The 14,470-nt window shown below is 42.4% G+C and overlaps 1 protein-coding gene across 1 annotated transcript in view; it reads right to left on the reverse strand.

Moving 5' to 3' along the window:
• Positions 1-14,470, reverse strand: part of TRPA1 (transient receptor potential cation channel subfamily A member 1) — a 197,215-nt gene that overhangs the window by 169,001 nt on the left and 13,744 nt on the right. The window lies entirely within an intron of this gene.

The raw sequence follows: 14,470 nt of genomic DNA on the forward strand, positions 1-14,470 counted from the left end.
GAAAATTTAGTCAACATGGAGGCGCTGCTATTGCAAATTAAATCACAATTTTGTAACCTTGCCTAAAATGCCCCTATATAAAACTCACACTAGGGTAAATATAGACTGTTAGGATCTCTAGGTTTACAACACTAATTTGCCCCTTAAATATGTGTTAAAGGGCACTAACACATATAACACATGTTAATAGGATACCATGGGTTACCCAGCAATATGATGCAAAATATGCAAATGCATACAAAAAGCTTATTACATCAGACGAGGGCGGGCCCAGGTCAGGGAAGGAGATACGTCCTGAAGACTCGGCGGCGATCAGATGTTCTTCTTGCCTGTGCAGCGCCTTCACACAGAGGTGAGAGGCGCTGCGCGGACCCGGTAGAGCAGAGGGGGGCCCGGTGGTAGGGGTAGCGGCGACGATGACCTTAGGGGGCGGGGCACGGGGCGGAGGATGGCGGGAGGCAGAGCTGTGGGAGAAAGTAGAGAGAAAGGAAGGGAGGGGGTCGGGCTGCTAAAATTTTGATTTTTTTAATGCAGGGGGAAGCGGGGAGCAGCGGGGACCTCGGGGGGGGGGGGGAGGCCATCCATACAGGACGCTCCTGACGAGTGCCTTTGCCCCCTCCTGATCCTTTTTTGTTTTTGATTTTTTTTCTATTTTATGCAGGGGGAAGCGGGGAGACACGTGTAAACATACCAGCCACGTGTAAACATGCCAGCTTGGATTTTTATGCTGCAGGGGGAAGCGGGGAGCAGCGGCGTGTCTGAACAGTTGACAGCTCAGGCCTTAACGACAGCTCTGACCTCACGTTAAATATATCGCGGTAAATGATTTGGTGCAATCGTCGGTATGGTTAGTGCATCCCGAATTGTCCACATTGCAATGGTAGTTACTCGTTTGCATTCCGTTTTCGTTAGCTGCTAGCGTCATCGGAAAATGGCCTTTAATGTATGCTACGGTTGAAAATTTCTTCGTTAAAGGGCCATTAAAGGGTCATTAAAGTTTAGTGCACCTGGGCCTAAATCTTTAGATTTCTTGCAATTAGCAAGAGTTTGATTCTTTGTGTGAATGTTTTGTGTATTCACAGGATCCTCTTTAGAAGACCCAGCTTGTACTCAGGTAAGTGTACCAGTAAGTCTTTTCCTTGTGTATTTACTTTATCAAAGTTCTCTTGCAAAGTTGCTTAGCTGTAGCTGGTATTATTATTCTCCCTATGAAGTCTGGAGTGCTGATTTCTTTCCTGCGTGGGGGCCCAAAGAATTTTCAGGAACTTGTTATTCACTGTTTCTCTCTTCTCTCCTCTTCCAAATCTTCTTCCTAAACCTATCTTACTCAAAATAAATTAGGAAACAAAGCCCTAACTTCCTAACACTGTTAATTAATTTTCAGTACGTGATATTAAATAATACTCAAAATACTGTGGCCAAGTATTCTAATAAAATTAATTAAATATACCCTTACTTCCAGGCCTGTTGCTATACTTTTATTTCCCTAACCTAGGAAGGGCAAATAAAAGTGCACACGGTGTCTCACTGAAATTCTGTCAGTATATCATACGACATACTAACACACAGAACACAATTACATACATATCTTAGTAATTCCCTTTGATATTATAAAAACTATACCTCTTTTTCTAAAAAAAAACTCGCTTTACTCGCTTCTTTTGACTTAAACTAGGGCCTTTCCCCTTTTGAAATTAATTCAGCACTACTGTCAAGCAACTGTGCTGATTCTATTTTATTTATTTACCTATGGTAATCCAGAATACAAACAACACACCATATCACACTCAGTACTGTGACTCACTTTCTCTTCCCAACATTAAAACTTCTTTTAAAGCTGTTTTAAACCATCTTTCCTCTCACTGCAACACACAGCACTCAGTACTGCACAATCTCTCACAAGAATTATTTACACTCTCCTGTGTAAATATTCTCATTTAACACAGTGTCACAGTTTCCCTGCCTGACACTATAATTTCCCTTAAAATACTTTTAGAAATGCTTTTTCTCTTTCTGTCACAGACACACACAAAACACATCCTTACTCATCAGCTGCTTCTGCCCTTCTCAGCAACTGACAGACAAGCTGTTGCTAAGGCAACAGAGACTCAGCTTGAACACTTGACGTCTCCTGGCCAATAAAAATGTCCATTTAAAACCCATATTTTTTTTACAGACACTTAGAATTATATCAAACCAAACTGATTCTCCATTTCGATTTAAACTTTTCCCATAGGAAATAATGGAAAAAGTACCATTTACCAAATTTTAAAGTGAAATATATATCAAACTGCACCAAAATCCCAAAACAATCATGAACTACCATACCCACAGAACCATGGTTTCACTTTTCAAAAATAACTATTATTAATCGACGTCCCACATTTTTCATCAATAAAACATCTTTAAAAATCTCCAAACTAATTAAAATACTTTGCAAAGATTTATTTAACCCTCAAACACCTGCTCCGTCGAAGGTTTGTTTCCAAACCCCGGCAGAGACCCCCTTTTAAGCCCCCCCCCCCCCCCCCGTGAAAACCACTACTTAGAACTTTTTTTCCAAATTTTAACCCCTCCCCCCAGTAAATGTCAAGAGGTTCTCAAAAACCCATAATTACAAAAAAAATGAATGAAAATCCAATTAACCCCTTAATTTCCATAAACATAAGTCCCAAAACCCACAAATTAAAAAAAAAAAACTAAGCAGAGTTTTGGGCCACCAGACCCCATACCTAACTCCCCTAACCTGGTGACCACCATTGGTTCCAGTCCCCATGGTCCTCCTTAAAAATCGGGTCCAAACTAAAAAGACCCCAAAAACCAGCAAAATCCCTGGAACTCCGGCTGGGCAGCTCTAAAAATCGAGCTCCCGGCTTGGTTTAGGCCTAACTGGATCTCCAGGGACTGACTGAGCATGTGCAAACTCTGCACATGCTCAGTCCATCCCCCTCCTGGCAGGCTAGGCCGAAAGCCGGCCACTTTCCTGCCGGGTCCCTGGCTGGTTCTCCCCATTTGCGTCGAGCTGTGACTGGCTCCGGAATCCCCTGGCCACCAATGCCCACTGCAAACTGTCCCAAAACGGGCCCAAAGAATCCCGGATTGTTAGGACAGCGTCAGAATACCCCTGAATCCGCCAGCACGCCCCTGGAGCTCACAACTGGCACCCCTGTCCACCAAAATGCCCAGCTCTCCCTAGGAACATTCAACATGGCCTGTAATGGCCAAAACAGCAAACTGGAAGCCCAGGTAAGATTAAAATAAATAAATAAAAATATATATATAAACCCCTTGGGTTACATGTCTGAAGTCTTTCTGAAGTCTTTCAGAAGTGCTGATAAGTCACACATTGTTATGCATGGCTGTTGGACACAATTCTTTACAATGCTAGTTGAATAATGTTAACAGCAAGTAGCTAGTGCAACGTACATGTTTGTGCTTGATGGTAAGTTAGAACATTTAGTTATATTATTTGATTAAATTATTAATTTACTATTTAGTATAAATTTTGTTAAAATTGTGCGATTGAGAGTGCTCGTCGTAAACGGAAATCAAGGGAGAGTACAGTATTTTGCAAAAAGGCAAAACAACATTTATCTACAAAGGATGAGAATACTGCAAATATTACATCAACCAACTTGGACACACAACGTGGTGTTACAGCAAAGCAAGAGCTTTCCAAGATACCATGTTTCATGAATTAGCGATGAATTTCTTAACCTCCATGACAATGCTGAACCAGTGGTATGCAGTCAGGGCCTTCAATCCCCAGCCCTGCCATGACACTGCCATTTATCGTTTTACATTTATTTATTTTTTGTCAAATTTGCAGAACTGTTTCTCTCACACTTCTCTTTCCTTCCCTTATGTGTGCACCTACACCCCCCCCCCCCTTTGCCAGTCCAGCAGCTCTCCTGCCCCGCCACCAACACACACAAGTCCAACAGATGTCCCTTTCCTTCCCTTCCTTGGATCCTGCACCTGTCCATTACCTTTTCCGCTCCTCCCCCTTCCCTCCACTGGTCCAAGATTTCTTCTGCAAAGTGAAACGTGAGAAAGACGAACCCAAAATATAGATATGTAATGCAAGGTTCCACCTTAGGAGTCACCACCCAGAAAAAGGATCTAGATGTCATCACTGATGATACATTGAAACTCTCTACTCAGTGTGCAGTGGTGGCTGAAAAACCAAATAGAATGTTAGGAATTATTAGGAAAAGAATGGAAGCAACAATTAGAATGTTATAATGCCTTTGTATCACTCCATGATGCAACTACACTTCAAACAATGTGTGCAATTCTGGTTACCGCATCTCACAAAAGATATAGCAGAATTAGAAAAGGTACAGTAAGGACAATAAAAATGATAAAGGGCATAGGATAGAGTGGGGGGCCGAATTTGGGTGCAGCAGGTGGTGAAGTTTTAGCCCTTAAAAAATTGGCAACCTAGTCAACTCAAGTCTCCAAAAAGCAGCAAGAGGCAGCATTTCTCTTACAGGAGTGGAAAGAGAGAAGGGGGCAGTGGAACAAAAAGAGATGAGTTTGGAGTGGGGGTATGTGTTTTGTAATGGTAAGAAAAGAAATGAGACAAAAAGGGGTACAGATGTTATAGTTTAGGATGGCAACAGTGGAAGAGATGGGATTAGGATTAGGGCAGGATGGAAAGAAAGAGGAGGTATGGGGTAAAAGGAGGAGAAGGGGGTGATGGACACAGTGAGGGAAGTGCAGGTTACAAGGCAAGAAGAATGGAGAATGTGGGGTGGTGTTAGGATAGGAAGATAGGATGTAGGAGGACAGCAGAATAAGGTGCAGTGGAGTGTGGATGAAGGGATAGGAGACAAGAGTGAGGAGAAGTGCAGAGGATAAGAGACAGGGAGAGGAAGATGTTGTTGAATATAGTTTAAAGGGGAAAGAGGAAGGAAAAGGTGGTGTTTTGTTGGAATCACTGAGTCCTACTATCTCTGCTGGGGGTTGGAAGTGTTTTATTGGGGCCACCAACAGGCTCATTTTCGAAAGAGAAGGATGCCCATCTTTTGACACAAATCAGAAGATGGGTGTCCTTCTCACAGGGTCGCCAAAATCGGTATAATCGAAAGCCAATTTTGGGCATCCCCAACTGCTTTCTGTCACAGAGACGACCAATGTTCACAGGGGCATGTCGGAGGCGAAGGAGGGACTTGGGCGTGCCTAACACATGGGCATCCTCGACCCATAATGGGAAAAAAAGGGCGTCCATGACGAGCACTTGGACGACTTTACCTGGTCCTGTTTTTCTTACGACCAAAGCACAAAAAGGTGGCCAAACTGACCAGATGACCGCCAGAGAGAATCAGGGATGACCTCCCCTTACTCCCCCAGGGGTCACTAACCCCCTCCCACCCTCAAAAAACATCTTTAAAAATATTTTGTGCCAGCCTCTTTGCCAGCCTCAAATGTCATACTCAGGTCCATCACAGCAGTATGCAGGTCCCTTGAACAGTTTTAGTGGGTGCAGTGCACTTCAGGCAGGAGGACACAGGCCCATCCCCCCCTACCTGTTACACTTGTGGTGGTAAATGTGAGCCCTCCAAAACCCACCAGAAACCCATTGTACCCAGAAGTGTAGCGTGTGAGCTCTCTGGCAAGCGTCCCATGTCGCAGCAAAGGATACTGGAGAGTGAGGCCCGAGGGTGCTTTTAACTCCTAAACCTTCAACTGTCCCCTATCCCTGATATGTCCTGTCTGTCCTAACCCTTATCCCTTACTTGTCCTGTCTGTCTGTCATAATTAGATTGTAAGCTCTATTGAGCAGGGACTGTCTCTCCATGTTCAAGTGTGAAGCGCTGTGTACGTCCGGTAGTGCTATAGAAATGATAAGTAGTAGTAGTAGAGGGTTAATCGGAGTCTCGGGTACATCAACAGAGGTAAATCTCGGAAAGATTTGGTTAATGTTTAACAAGATGGACTTTACTCTTCAGAAATCCTCAGGTGAGGTATCTGCTTTGTATCTTAAATTTGAAGATTTGGTTAAGACAGTGGAATCAGTAAAGGAAGATCTTTCCACTCAGGTTAAACAAATTCAAAATGAAGTGAAACAGCTTCAAGACTAACTTTACTAGGGTTAAAGATAAATTGTCTCTCCATAAAAAAATTGAGCAGATAGAGAATTTTAATAAGCGTTTGAATCTTCGCCTCTTGAACTTCCCTAAAGTTCCTGGGACTTTGCCTATGGACTTATTCAGAAGATATTTGTTTGAAAATTCCACAGGACGCTTATTCCTCCTATTAACAAGATCTTTTATTTGCCTAAGAATCCAGGGAAGAATGAAGGAGAAACTAGAGATGGTGAAGATATAAAATATTGATATGAATAATATATCTGCCGTTTTGGTGCAAGCGATAGAAAACGTCATGGAGACAGCCATGTTTTTGTGTCTTTTGTGTTTGAACAAGACCTTAATGCCATCTTAAGACTTTACTTTAAACATTCAAAAGAACTTTTTGGAGGAGGAAAAATTTGGGTTTACCCAGATATTACTAAACTAAACTGACTCAAGAACGGAGAAAGATTTTCTTGGCTATGAAATAGGAAGTATTGAAACTCGGGGGAACGTTTTTCCTGGCTTACCCATGTAAATGTTTGATTCAATTTGAAGACATGAAGTATATATTCTATGTACCTGAGCAATTAAAAGCTTTTCTTGATTTAAAAAAGTTAAAATAATGTTGGAAATTGTAATATAGGTGAGGAATCACACATAGCCTTTAATATATTTGAACTTTACCTATGATAAATCTCCTATGATTCAGCCATGCCTCCCGCTTAATGTGGTCTAAGACAGTGGCGTAGCTACGTGGGGCCTGAGGGGGCCGGGGCCCCCGCAGATTCACCCCAGGACCCACCTCCCGGCGAACCTGCCCCCGCCGCCGCCTACCTTTACTTTTGCTGGCGGGGGATCCCACTCCCCGCCAGCCGACGTCTTCTCAGTCCTTCCTGCTCTTCAATGTGTTTGCTGACGTCCTGCACGTAATTGTACGTGCAGGACGTCAGACTCAGAGAGTTCTCTGAGTCTGACGTCCTGCACGTACAACGTGCAGGACGTCAGCAAACACATTGAAGAGCAGGAAGGACTGAGAAGAAGACGTCGGCTGGCGGGGAGTGGGATCCCCCGCCAGCAAAAGTAAAGGTAGGCTGCAGCGGCGGCGGGTTCGCGGCGGGAGGGGGGGGGGGCGGCAATGTTGGCGGTGGGGGGGGGGCGGCACCGGGGGGAGGGCTAAAATGTGCCTCCTCCCCCCGGGCTCTGGACCCCTCTCCCACGGAAGGCTGGCTACGCCCCTGGTCTAAGAAAGCTGACTTTAATTTCATGATATGATGTTTTCTTCATTAGCATGTTAGCATCTGCTGTATTTCTGTTTAACAAGTGTATGCTTGTAAAAAGTGTTGTAAAACGATTATAAATAAAGAAAAAAAAAAAAGAAACCCACTCTACCCACATCTAAGTGCCCCCTTCACCACTAAGGGCTATGGTAGTGGTGTACAGTTGTGGGTAGTGGGTTTTGGGGGGGGGGGTTAGGGGGGCTCAGCACACAAGGTAACGGAGTTATGTACCTGGGAGCAATTTCTGAAGTCCACTGTAGTGCCCCTAGGGTGCCATTTGGTGTCCTGGCATGTCAGGGGGACCAGTGCACTACGAATGCTGACTCCTCCCATGACCAAAGGGCTTGTATTTGGTCGTTTCTGAGATGGGTGTCCTTGGTTTCCATTATTGCCAAAAATCAAAAACGACCAAATCTAGGGACGACCATCTTTAGGGATGACCTAAAAGACAAGATTTGGGCGTCCATGACCGTATTATCGAAATGAAAGATGGATGCCCATCTTGTTTCGAAAATACGGGATTTCCCTGCCCCTCCACCAGGATGTTTTGCGAGGACGTCCCTATCAATTATGCCCCTCCAAGCCACTCTTGGTGTTCTTACTGGAGTAGGAGGCATGGTGTTGGGGCTACTGAGCCCCTATTCTTGTTTTTATGAAGGTACATACTTAAGTACACAAGTATTGCCATACTGGGAAAGACCAAAGGTCCATCAAGCCCAGCATCCTGTTTCCAACTGTGGCCAATCCAGGTCACAAATACCTGGCAAGATCCCAAAAGAGTACAAAACATTTTATACTGCTTATCCCAGAAATAGTGGATTTTCCCCAAGTCCATTTAATAATGTTCTATGGACTTTTCCTTTAGGAAGCCGTCCAAACCTTTTTTAAACTCCGCTAAGCTAACTGCCTTTACCACATTCTCTGGCAAAGAATCTAATTACATGTTGAGTGAAGAAAAATTTTCTCCAATTCGTTTTAAATTTATTACATTGTAGCTTCATTGCAGACAGAAATAACATTTTTTGACTATATTTCAGACATATGGATGCAATATTCTTTGGAGCCAAGGTCCAGTTATTTCCTGATATAGCTAAGACACAAAAAAAGAAGACGAGAATTCTTGGTTTTAAAACCAAGAATACTCGTCTTAGGTGGTACATTTGTATTAAAATTCGCATGTAGATGTTTGGTGTCTTTAAATTTGATAAACTCCATGTTCTTTGACCCGAAGAAATTGCAGGAATTTGTAATATGCAAGGAAGGTGAAAGAGGTACTTCCCTGAATACTCCCACAGGTTAAAAATATGCTGGATAAATTGGCTGCGAGTTTCGGCATTTCCTGGCTCTAATTAATGTGATTTATAAGTTTCCTTTTTGATTTTTCCTTGTATCTTGTCTAATTATTGTGGACTAAGTTGGGGCAATTTTTCCTCCCTTGGTTAAGGGTTTAAATTTATTTCCTGATTTGTTATGTTTCGGATGTTTCAAATGCATTTACGTATATGAATGAAATATTGAAAACTTACAAAAAAAAAGAGAAAATACTAACGATTTAACCCTACTCCCTGTTTTCTATCTTTTAACCAGTTTTTAATCCACAATAGAAATCAAACAAAATAAAACATGGAAAAGAAAATTAGATGATACCTTTTTTATTGGACATAACTTAATACATTTCTTGATTAGCTTTCGAAGGTTGCCCTTCTTCGTCAGATCAGAAATAAGCAAATGTGCTAGCTGACAGTGTATATAAGTGAAAACATTCAAGCATTACTATGACAGTCTGACAGAGTGGGAGGATGGGGGTGGGTCGGAGGTATGCATGGGGACATCAAAGCATATCATTGATATTCTAACAGGATGGGTGTGGCTAGGTGAGGGGTGGGGTGATCAACAGAGACATACAGCTTTATGGTTTATAATGGGCTAGGAACCCCAGATCCTTGTTAAGTCCTTTCTGTTGGGTGTTAAAATATTCAATCATTCTGACTTCAAAGGTCTTACGTTCTTGTATGGTTTTAAAGTTACCTTTCAGGATTCTCACTGTGAAGTCACTGGTACAGTGTCCTGGTCCTGTAAAATGTTGACCAACAGGTGTGGGAGCCCTACTGGCACCAGCATTGTTCATGTGATGTCTATGTAAATTGAATCTTGTCTTAAGCATCTGGCCTGTTTCTCCAATATAGCATCCTTCGTTACATTTGTTACACTGAATGATATATACCACATTGGAAGATGAGCAAGTGAAAGATCCCTTTATGTTGAATATCTTTCCTTTGTGAATGACTTTGGGGTCCTGTGAAATATTTTGGCATAGTTTGCAACTGGATAAATTACAGGGAAGTGTGCCCTTCTGTTTCTTTTCAGTCTGTGATGGAAGTTTACTTCTGATTAGCTTGTGTTTTAAGTTGGGTGGCTGTCGGAAGGCCAGTACTGGTGGAGATGGGAATATCTCTTTCAGTAATTCATCCTCCTGGAGTATAGGTTGTAGATCTCTTATGATTTTCCTCAGTTTTTCCAGCTCTGGATTGTATGTCACTACAAGCGGGATTCTGTCTGTGGATTTTTTCTCCTTGTACTGTAGCAGATTCTCCCTGGGTGTTTTGAGGGAGGAGGCAATATTCTTGGAGATTATTTTGGGGTTGTAGCTTTTCTGTTTGAAGGATACAGTCAGGCTTTTAAGGTGTCTGTCTCTGTCCCCTGGGTCAGAGCAGATACGGTGGTATCTTGTGGCTTGGCTGTAAATGATGGATCTTTTTGTATGTGAAGGATGGAAGCTGGAGTTGTGGAGGTAGCTGCATCTGTCTGTGGGTTTCTTGTATATAGATGTTTGTATACAGCCATCACTGATTGAGACCGTGGTGTCCAAAAAATTGACTTTTTCTGGGGAGTAGTCAATTTTGAATCTGATTGTAGGATGGTATGTTTTGAAGGCAGAATAAAATTGTTTCAGAGTTTCTTCACCCTCCGTCCAAATCATAAAAATGTCATCGATGTACCGGTAGTATTTTAGAGGTTTGGTCTGGTGTGTATTCAGAAATGTCTCTTCCAGCTCAGCCATAAAAAGGTTGGCATATTGGGGTGCTGTCCTGGTGCCCATCGCAGTGCCCATTATTTGTAGATAGATATCATTGTTAAAGCGGAAGTAGTTGTGAGTTAAAATAAATTTGATTAATTTTGTAATAGTTTCTGGTGAGTATTGATGGTCCAGTGTGGATTTTTTTTAGGAGTCTTCCACATGCAGCTATGCCATCCGCATGTGGAATGTTGCTGTATAGTGATTCTACATCCATCGTGACCAGAAGGGTGTTAGGTGGTAGTTACTTGATATTTTTCAATTTATTCAGAAAGTCTGTGGTGTCTTGTATGAAGCTGTTAGTTTTGTGTACGAGAGGTTTCAGAATTCCCTCTATGAATCCAGATATTTCTTCCGTGAGTGTGCCAAAACCTGATATGATTGGTCTGCCAGGGTTTCCCGGTTTGTGGATCTTGGGTAGCATGTAGAATGTGCCCACAGCAGGCTGGTTTGGTATGAGTTTCTTCAATAGAACACTACCTCCTATCCCATGACTCTCCAATATCCTCTGGAGTCTTTCATGAGGTACTTTGTCAAACGCCGTTTGAAAATCTAGATACATAATATCAACTGGCTCACCTTTATCCACATGTTTGTTCACCCCTTCAAAGAAATGTAGTAGATTGGTGAGGCAAGATTTCCCTTCACTAAATCCATGTTGACTGTCTCATTAATCTATGTTTGGAATATGCTCTGCACCGACACTGACGTCAGACTCACCGGTCTATAATTTTCCGGATCTCCTCTGGGACCTTTTTTTTTTTTAATCGGCGTTACATTGGCCACCCTCCAATCTTCTGGTACCACACTCGATTTTAAGGATAAATTACTTATTACTAATAGCTCTGCAAGCTTATTTTTCAGTTCTAGCTGTACTCTGGGGGGTACTATGTTGGTAGAATTGCGCCCCTCTTGTTGTTTGGCACATTTATTGAACACCCATCATAAATATCACTAAACATCACTGTGCCATGAAGGAAACACTGCTAAAGTGTGTGCCAAAAAAGCCGTAGGAGATATGAAGAAGATCATCAGAGAAGTAAGTGTTGGACCAAAAGTGCTCAAAACAGAATTTCTAAAAAACAAACAAACAAAAATACCTCTTGCCAAATGTACTTATGTCACTGCCGAAGAAGTAAATGCTGAGCTGTGCACTTCATCAACACAGACAGAAGATTCTTATGGCAGGAAATGTAGATGTTTTATCCAGCATTCCAAATTATCTTAATTTCAGAGTACCCATTTGTTTCAGGGACTTCGTGTTATTTGACTCTGGACCTGGAGCTAATCGCATACTCATCTTTGGATTAAATGAAATATTAGATGGGTTGGCACGGTCAACACTATGGGTTGCAGATGGAACATTCAAAGTAGTTCCATCATCGGGTGTTGAGCAGGCACCAGTAAAGCGTTATCGTATACTGAAAAAGCGTGTGCAGAGAGCAGTTGCAACATACGGTAAAACTGATATCACTTATGTAGTATGGCATTTATATAATAAAATTGATTTTGTGTGAAAACGATTGAGTTGTCATTGTGACATGGTTTGAAGTAAAATATCAAACTTACAAAATAATAACAAAATAATAAGACTCTTTGATACCTATTATCTGTCTTTATGTATTTACTGTCCTATGTCATGTTATATTATGCTATTACCAACTGTCCTATGACAAACAATACAAGTGACCAATAATCCTACCAGCATGTCTATGACCAACAACACAAGTGACTATGGGGCTCTTTTTCAAAACAGAAAAAGGTCCAAAAATTGGCACAAAGCAGGCATTTGTACATTTTATTTGCCAAAATGTCCAAATTGCTATTTTCAAAGCACATTTTTAAGATGTTTTTCTATGCAGTTCGTCTTTAGTGCATCCAAATCACAAGGGGGTTTGTCCAGGGACTGTTGGGAATGGGATTTAGGCGCTCCCATAACTTGGATGTTTTTCTGCCACAATAGAACAAAACAAAATGTCCAGGGCTACAACTTAGATGTTTTGGTCTAGACCTGTTTTTATCACGACCAACAACCACTGGAGGGATTAAGGCAAGGGTGCCTCCAGGACCAGGTTTGGGACCCACTGTATTAAGGCATGACACTCCCCCCGCCTTACCCCACCAGTTGTCACTGACCTCCTCCCATCCCCCAAAGATGTGAAAAAAAACAGCACATACCAGACTCTATGACAGCATCAGATGTTATGGCCAGTCCTATTAAGGCAATCCTTTAGATTGTAAGCTCCTTTAAGCAGGGACCGTCCTTCTTTGTTAATTTGTACAGCACTGCATAACCCTAGTAGCGCTCTAGAAATGTTAAGCAGTAGTAGTAGAACAAGCTAGAACAAGCATGTCTGAAGAGTAGCCTTTGTGGAGAACGCAACTCTACTGATACCTACAAACTGTATGGTTAAGTTCTGTATTCACATTCACATCAGAGTTTAATTAGATGCCCCTGTACAAGTCGTTGGTGAGGCCCCACCTGGAGTATTGTGTTCAGTTTTGGAGGCTGTACCTTGCGAAGGATGTTAAAAAAATGGAAGCGGTGCAAAGAAAAGCTACGAGAATGGTACGGGATTTGCGTTCCAAGAAGTATGAAGAGAGACTTGCTGACCTGAACATGTATACCCTGGAGGAAAGGAGGAACAGGGGTGATATGATACAGACGTTCAAATATTTGAAAGGTATTAATCCGCAAACAAATCTTTTCTGGAGATGGGAAGGCGGTAGAACGAGAGGACATGAATTGAGGTTGAAGGGGGGCAGCCTCAGGAAAGATGTCAGGAAGTATTTTTTCACAGAGAGGGTGGTAGATGCTTGGAATGCCCTCCTGCGGGAGGTGGTGGAGATGAAAACGGTAACGGAATTCAAACATGCGTGGGATATGCATAAAGGAATCCTGTGCAGAAGGAATGGATCCTCAGAAGCTTAGCCGAAATTGGGTGGCGGAGCAGGTGGGGGGAAGAGGTGTTGGTGGTTGGGAGGCGAGGATAGTGGAGGGCAGTCTTATACGGTCTGTGCCAGAGCCGGTGATGGGAGGCAGGACTGGTGGTTGGGAGGCGGGAAGTACTGCTGGGCAGACTTGTACGGTCTGTGCCCTGAATAAGGCAGGTACAAATCAAGGTAAGGTATACATATATGTTTGTCTTGTTGGGCAGACTGGATGGACCGTGCAGGTCTTTTTCTGCCGTCATTTACTATGCTACTATGTTTAGCTGGTAATTGCCTAGAAAGTGAAGTATGTGTTTTGTACTTAGTAACACTGAGCTTGTCTGTATTTATTTGTATTGGACTTTAATGTTAGTAGTACCCAGGAACTGTTTCTATTTCTTCATTGTTATCTATCTTCATTGCTCTGCAGAATAAGCCAGTAACCTTTGTAATTATGAGGGCCCATGTTTCTTATCAGTACATGAAGAGGATTTGCGAGCTTGGGACCAGTGATTAGGTGTGTTTGTTCTCTAGACTTAATGCTCTTATTTGCATACCATTAGCGTGTCACTGTTTCCCTCACAGATTCAGTAGCTTAGGTGGAGAATTTAATGCAATACTTACCACCTCAAATAGGTCAAGACATACCTTAGATGACACAAAGGTTTGTAAAACCCTCTTGGCAAAGTTAAAGGATTTGTAACTTTATGATGTGCAGAAGGAAGCTGAAACAGACCTGCATCATTCTACTTACTTCTCCTCAGTGTGCCATACCTACTCAAGACTAGGTTTTTGGTTTGTCTCTGTAAACTTCTTAGCAGCCCAGAGTTTGCAGATTAGCCCACTCACACTATCCGATCATGCACAACTAATCCTTGAACTCAGAAACCCATGAATTGAGAGGCTACCTATGAAATAGTCCATGAAGAGGCACCTCTTATCAGACCCTGCCTTTGTGAAGATATTAAAAGCAGCCTGGAAGGAATACCTTGCATTCTATCATAAAGCACATGCAGATCTGTTCATATTGTGGCACTACCAAGGTTGTCCTTCACGGACATAAACACTTCTATTTTAGTAGCTCTAAGGAAACAGAGAGAATTCAGAAT

Source organism: Microcaecilia unicolor, chromosome 1, assembly GCF_901765095.1.
Source record: "Microcaecilia unicolor chromosome 1, aMicUni1.1, whole genome shotgun sequence".
NCBI classification, from domain to species: domain Eukaryota; kingdom Metazoa; phylum Chordata; class Amphibia; order Gymnophiona; family Siphonopidae; genus Microcaecilia; species Microcaecilia unicolor.